This window comes from Hemicordylus capensis, chromosome 1 (genome assembly GCF_027244095.1).
Source record: "Hemicordylus capensis ecotype Gifberg chromosome 1, rHemCap1.1.pri, whole genome shotgun sequence".
In the NCBI taxonomy this organism is placed as follows: Eukaryota; Metazoa; Chordata; class Lepidosauria; order Squamata; family Cordylidae; genus Hemicordylus; species Hemicordylus capensis.
In genome coordinates, this window is record NC_069657.1 from 404,649,665 (window position 1) to 404,657,443 (window position 7,779).

The window sequence follows — 7,779 nt, forward strand, 5'->3', positions numbered from 1 at the left end:
CTTCAAGTGTAAGTTGATGGGATCTGAACGGTCGGTGAGTGACCAAGAGAGGGATCTTGGGGTCGTGGTCAGGGGCGTATCTAGGATAGGGCAGGCAGGGCACGTGCCCCAGGCACCACTTGAAGGGGGCGCCATTTTTCTAAAATTAAAAAAAAATTAAAATGGCTGCTGAAAACAAAATGGCCACTGCGCATGCTCAAATAGCCTCTGTGAGGCCCTAGGCCATGCCAGGCCTCGCAGAGGCCATTTGAGCATGTGCAGTGGCCATTTTGTTTTCAGCAGCCATTTAAAAATATATATATATATTTTTAAAAATGGCCACCGCACATGCTCAAATGTTCCCTGTGAGGCCCTAGAGGCCAGAATGGGGAGGGAAAACCTTTGCAGACCGCCCCCCATGGCCTTTAGGAAGCCACCCAAAGGGGCTACAGGTAATTTTTTTAAAAAAATTAATATAAGTCACTGTACACATATTCAGTTTGGCACTATGTACAGAGAATCAGATGGGTGTCAGATGTTTGGACGGGGGCGCAATTTCACTGCTTGCCCTAGGCACTATTTCCCCTAGATACGCCTCTGGTCGTGGTGGACAGCTCATTGAATGTGTCGACTCAATGTGTGGCAGCTGTGAAAAAGGCCGTTTCCATGCTAGAGATCATTAGGAAGGGGATTGAAAATAAAACTGCTAATATTATCATGCCCTTATACAAAACTATGGTGCGGCTACACCTGCAGTACTGTGTACAATTCTCGTCACCACATAAGATTTCTTTGTGTGTGTGAGGGAAGCAGCTATAAAACACATTCAATAATTGAGATCATGTTGGGCCAAACTAGAGACAGTCCTCAGACTTACAACACAATTGGTTGCTGAAAATTGCCTCAAGTCAAAATGTCTTAACTTGGAACTGATTTTCCCATAGGAAACAATGTAATGGGAGTTGGGGGGTTGGTGCCTGAGCCAAGGCCAGATACCCAATTTTTACCAAAATAACCATAATTTTATACTAAATCAATTATAGGAAGCTTAGGGCTCTCTCTGATGTTGTGAGAGTTGGTGGTGTGTCAGTCACAGGTGTGCAGCAGGGAAGTTGATGGTGGAGAATCAGAAGTTGCTCACCCTTGCCAGCCATTCTTTCCCAGTCTACTCCCACGACCACAAGCCCTGCCCCTTTCAGAAGTGAGATGCTGCAAGAATCTGGACTGTTGGGGATGTATCCACTAAGGATGTGCAAAACCGGTTTGAATTTGAACCGGTTCAGTTCGAAGGTTCGAACTCGGACCAAACAGGGCATTGCATTGGCAATGCCGGTCTGAGTTTGAACCGATCAAGCCAGGCTTGGGCTGAACCTGTTCAAGCCAGTTTGAAGGTTCTAGAGACCATTTTAGTTGTTGTCCTCCATTTTGTGTAACTGTGTTGCTTGATTTCATTGGCTGAGCTCTTGCTTCCCTGATTGGCCAGTCTGGCTCTCTGGTAGGCTCTGCACTGTGCCAGTCCTTGAGAACTGGCACCCTATTGGCCAGGGGGGAGGGCAAAGGTGGGGGCTCCCAAAGGAGGGAGTTTCAAATCCTATTTAAAGCCAAGCCTCTGGCCTAGCAAAATCACTCTGGCTGCAGTGTTCCTTGGCTTCCTTCTGGCCTGCTGCAGCTACTGCTGGTGTGGTGAGAGTCTCCTTGGAATGTCTGAGTGCTCCTAGGTCCACCATCACCCAAGAGACCCAAGACGATGCCCAGGGCATTGGAGACCACCCAGAGCAGTGATGTTTGGCAGCATTTTGGCAGGTCATTGAATGCCAGGTCAGTTAACGCAAAAACATCTCTTATCCACGATCTGATTGTGGATGAGCGTGCTGACCTGGTATGTGTGACGGAGACCTGGTTGGATGCGCTGGGCGGGGTCAGTCTCTCTCAACTTTGTCCTCCAGGTTTCCAGATCGTGCAGCAGCCCCGCCTCGAGGGTCGGGGAGGAGGCGTTGCAGTCATCTTTCGAGAGACCCTCCCCGTTTCCAGGTGCCCGGTCAGGCAATCTCAGAATTTTGAGTGTTTGTCCTTGAGGGTGGGCCTCCGAGATAGGCTGGGGATTCTGTTGGTGTACCGATCACCCCGCTGCACTTCAGTCTCCCTACCTGAGCTGGCGGGGGTGGTCTCGGAGGTGGCCTTGGGTTCCTCCAGGCTTATTGTTTTGGGGGATTTCAATGTCCACGCTGAGGCCCCCCTAGTGGGTGCGGCTCAGGATTTCATGGCCTCCATGGCAACCATGGGCCTGTCTCAATTGGTATCGGGCCCTACCCACGTGGCGGGACACACTCTGGATCTGGTTTTTGCCGACCGGGAAATAAATGATCTGGAGGTGGGGGAATCTGAGACCACTCCCTTGTCATGGACAGATCATCACCTGGTGGGGTTTAGTTTGACTGCTCCGTCTGCCCTCTGCAGGGGTGGTGGGCCGATTAAGATGGTCCGCCCCCGGAGGCTTATGGATCCGCTTGGATTCCAGACGGCCCTCGGGGAGTTTCCAGTGTCCAGAGCTGGTGACCCTGTCGACCCCTTGGTTGATCTCTGGAATGGAGAGATGGCCCGGGCTGTTGACACGGTTGCCCCCAAGCGCCCTCTCTGGCTTAGTGGAACCCGTTCCGCTCCTTGGTTTTCCTCGGAGCTTAGGGCGATGAAGCAACTCGGACGACGGCTGGAGCGACGCTGGAGGAAGAGTCGTCACGAATCCGATCGAACACGGGCTAGAACCCATTTTAGGGACTACGCCGTGGCGGTGGGGGCGGCGAAGAAACGTTTTTTCTCCGCCTCCATTGCGTCTGCTCAGTGCAGGCAAACAGAGCTGTTTCGTGTGGTGAAAACATTGCTCCACACATCCCCCCGGACAATGGGGGAGGAGCCATCTACAGCTCTTTGTGATCGGTTTGCCTGTCACTTTGCAGATAAAGTCGCTTGCATCCGTGCTGACCTGGACTCCAGAGTTTTGGCAGTTCCGGCAGACGTGCCTTTGGCACCATCTGGTCCCGTTGTGTTGGATTCTTTTCGGTTGGTGCGGCCTGAGGATGTGGACAAGATCCTGGGCAGTGTGCGGGCGACTTCGTGCGCTCTTGACCCTTGCCCTTCATGGCTAATAAAAGCTGCCAGGGAGGGGACAGGCAGATGGCTGGAGGTGATGGTTAATGCTTCATTAAGGGAGGGCAGGATGCCATCGTGCCTTAAGGAGGCGGTGGTAAGACCTCTATTAAAAAAGCCCTCCCTTGATCCCTCCAGCCTGGACAACTATAGACCTGTGTCTAACCTGCCCTTTTTGGGCAAGGTGATGGAGCGTGTGGTGGCGTCCCAGCTGCAGAGGGTCTTGGATGATACGGATTATCTGGACCCTTTTCAATCTGGCTTCCGCCCTGGGTATGGGACTGAGACTGCCTTGGTCGCTCTAGTGGATGACCTACGCCGGGAACTAGACAGGGGGAGTGCGTCCCTGTTGGTTCTGCTGGACCTCTCGGCGGCGTTCGATACCATCGACCATGGTATCCTTCTGGGCCGCCTCTCAAGTATGGGAATCGGAGGCACTGCGTTGCAGTGGTTCCGGTCCTTTCTTGAGGGGAGGGTCCAGAAGGTGGTGCTGGGGGACTACTGCTCGGCCCCGTGGCCGTTGGCCTGTGGGGTCCCGCAGGGTTCGGTCTTGTCCCCCATGCTGTTTAACATTTACATGAAGCCGCTGGGAGAGGTCATCCGGGGATTTGGACTGAGTTGTCAGCAATATGCGGATGACACTCAGCTCTATCTCTCCTTGTCATCTGATCCTAGGGAGGCGGTGGATGTCCTGAACCGGGGACTGGAGGCCGTGATGGGTTGGATGTGGGCTAACAAACTGAAATTGAATCCGGATAAGACGGAGGTGCTGTTGGTCAGTAGGAGAGCCAATCGGGATGTGGAGATTTTACCAGTTCTGGATGGGGTTGCACTCCCCTTGAAGGAACAAGTACGCAGCTTGGGGGTACTACTGGACCCGGCTCTGCTCTTGGAAGATCAGGTGGAGGCGGTGGCCAGGGGTGCCTTTGCACGGCTTCGGCTGGTGCGCCAGCTGCGTCCCTTTCTCGAGAAGGCAGATCTGGCCACAGTTACCCACGCCTTACTCACGTCGCGGCTGGATTACTGTAACGCGCTCTACGTGGGGCTGCCCTTGAAGAATATCCGGAAACTACAGCTAGTGCAAAACGCGGCAGCGAGGGTGTTATCCAGAGCTGCCGGTTGGGAACATATCACCCCCATTTTGAAAGAGCTGCACTGGCTACTGGTTCGTTTCCGGGTCCAATTCAAGGTGCTGGTTTTGACCTTTAAAGCCCTAAACGGTTTGGGCCCAGGGTATTTGAGGGACCGCCTGCTCCCAAGGGTTGCTGCCCGCTTGACGAGGACATCTGAGGGGGCCCTGCTCCGGGTGCCGACAATGAGAGAGGCCCGGCTGTCGTGCACTCGGGACAGGGCCTTCTCTGTTGCTGCCCCCAGACTCTGGAATGCTCTCCCAGTGGTCATTCGCTCCTCGGACTCCATCATCGCTTTTAGAAAGCTTGTAAAGACTTGGCTTTTTACCCAGGCTTTTACATAATCGTTTTTACTGCTGCTTCTGGGTGTTTTTATTTCTTGTATTGTTTTATGCCTGTTTTTATATGTTTTTATACTCTTAGCATGTTGTTTTTATTGTGTTTTTATTGTATGTTTTTAACTTTTGTAAACCGCCTTGGGGCTATATTTTAACGAAAGGCGGTATAAAAATGCAAAAATAAATAAATAAATAACTATAAATTTTTGAGGTCCTTCAAGATGCCCCAACAGCTGTTTGCTGTGTCCACTGCAGGGTACAGGTTGGTCAGGGCAAGGATGCTAAGCATCTGGGCAACTGGATACACACACCCCCACTGGCATAACCCAATGCTGAACTAGCCCCTGGTTCCACCTGACCACAACACTCAGGGGGGCATGGGCACACAGACAGATACTAGGCGGTTTGTGCCAGTGTGGCACTGTGTAGATGACATGTAAATATGTTGATGTGTGTTGTGTTGCTTGTTGTACATAGCTGACTTGCGGGGAGAGGGCAGCAGGACTGCCAAAATGCATGTCTGTAAATATTTCAGTGTGTGTAAATATGTGCTTGTGTAGATAGAAGTGTTGTGTGTGCATATGTTTGTGTGAATGTGTGTGTGCATGGAGGTTTCTTCTGGTGTGTGTGTGTGTGTGTGTGTTGGATGTTGTCAGTACAGTAGTAGTAATAGAGGTTTTTCCTTTGCTTTCTGTAGTGTTTTTGGTCTGGTATTTGTGTCGATAGTTGGTGGTGTAAATATTACTATATAGCTGCTGTATAGATGGATTTGTATATATACTTGTGTATATATGTATTTGTGAATTGTTTTTTATTAAGTGTGCCCCCCCTTTCCCCTCTTGTTTGGTTCTGCTAACACGCATGCGAACATACACACCAGACACACCATGATGAGTAAGTGGTCTCCCACCACACAATGTTGTGTGTGGCCTCCACTGACCTGCCTCCAGTTTGGTTCTGCTCTCTCTCTCTCTCTCTCTCTCTCTCTCTCTCTCTCTCTCTCTCTCTCTCTCTCTCTCTCTCACACACACACACACACACACACACACACACACACACACACACACACGCACACCAGACATGCATGCACTGGCCATGATGAGTAAGTGGGCTCCCAACACACCACTTTGTGTGTGGCCACCACTGACCCGCCTCTGAGCTGGACTTTCCTATCCCTTTAATTTTTTAAGGGCTCCCTTCTCTTTCCCTTCTTTTAGCTAGCAGCACACACACACGCACACCCCAAATGCAAACACACATGCACGCCACTGGTGCCACCACATGCCTGTGTGGCCTCCAGCAAAGATGTGGTGGACCAGACACTATGAGGCGTTTCTTTCCCCACAGGCAAAACCATGCATTGCACAAGAAGAGAAGAGCAGAAGAACCAGGTGCGTGTTACTTTAAGTGCTCCTTCAGCGTGTTGGGGTGTTTTTGCCTTGCCCCTTTTTCTTTGAAGTTTGTGTGCCGGGTTGGTTTTACTGCCTTGCGCCATCTAGTTAGGTCTTGTTGGTTTGTGGCTGTTGTTGGGTAGTCTGTGCTGTTGTTTGGTTTGGTTCCCTTGGCTTTGCAGTTGTGCGGGCACAGCAGCAGGTCTGTTTCTGTGATGGGTTTTTTGGTTTCCAGTTGGTTGTCTTCTTAGTTGTGTCACTGTGTGTTGGTATGGTGGCCTGCTAGGGACACAAAACTGGGGTGGGTGGTGGGCACCCAGGGGTGCCAAGCACCCACTGAACTCCAAAGCAATCAGACACTTCTATGATTTTAGATTTTTCCAATTTTTGCATTTCTCCCATAGGAAATAATGGGGATTTGAGGTGGCCAAGCTGGCCAATTCTCCCCTTGGGGGGGGGTGCCAGGGCACCCCAAAGTGAGTCTGGGGGCACGGTGGGTTGTGCCACAACTCCCCCTCCCAGCAGCCCCAAGCTGCTGGGGTTCATGGGTTTCTCCCAGGAATGTTTTCATTTACTGTCCTTTTAACAAGTCTGTCTCTATCAGAGTAGCTTCCCTGGTCTCTGTGTGTGTGTGTGTATATATCTATCTCTGTGTGTGTGTGTGTGTGTGTGTGTGTGTGTGTGTGTGTATGGAGAGATCTTGATAGGGATTCATTGCAGACCAGAAAAGCTACTCTGATAGAGATAGACCCTAAATGGGGGAATGGGGCTGCCTCAAATCCCCATTATTCTCTATGGGAGAAATGCAAAAATTGGAAAAATCTTCAAAAATTCATTAAAAATCATAGGAGTGTTTGATTGCTTCAGGGTTTGGTGAGTGGTTGGCACCCCTGGGTTCCTACCACTCGCCCCTGTTTTGTGCCCCTAGGTGCTATACATAGGGAGTAATGGGCCAGATCAAGTCCCCATTATACCCTATGTAGAACCTTTTAGAACCGGTTCAAACTGGGTTCAAATTCAAACTGAACTGCGGTAGTGGGTTCAAGCAAAACCAAAACCAAACTTACCCACCCTGGTTCAAAGCTGGTTCAAATTCGAACCAAACAGGCCAAGCCGATTTTGTGCACATCCCTAGTACCCACCACTCTACCTGTCTAATTCTGCTTCAGTGTGATGGCGACAGAGATAGCCTGGCCTGTTCACAGCCCACATGTCACTTCCCACCCATCCTCCTCCTTTCGCCATCTAATTGTTGCCCAGGAGAAGGAGGAGATAGTGGTGAACTACCATGTTTCCTCTCTTCCTTTCCCAGAAAAGTGAGCCAGGAAGGGAAGCAACTGAGTAGCTCACCACCATCTCCATCTCCTCCTCCTCCTGAATGATGGTTAGGTAGTAAAGGAAGGAGGTTGGGCTGGTCTCTCTCTCTAGCCATCACAGTGCAGCATGGGAATGGTGATAAATGTGGTAACACTACTTGCACAGCCGCGGGTTTTTAAAAGTTCCAGGGCTGTCTTCCGGCTTTGCTGCAGCCCTGCAACTGAGACTTACAGCTCCATTAGTGCGTGCATCATATCAGCCAATATAAACTGCCCTGCACAGTTTATATTGTAAACCAATGCAAATCACCCTGAGCCATTTTTGTTAGGATGGTATAGAAATCAAATAAATAAATAAATAAATTATAATGAATAATTAAAAATTAAATAATTCCCACCATTGTGAAAATGGACAGGATGGGAATGATCCATATTCATTATCCATAAGGAAAATGTTTGAGTGCTTGCACTAAATGGGCAA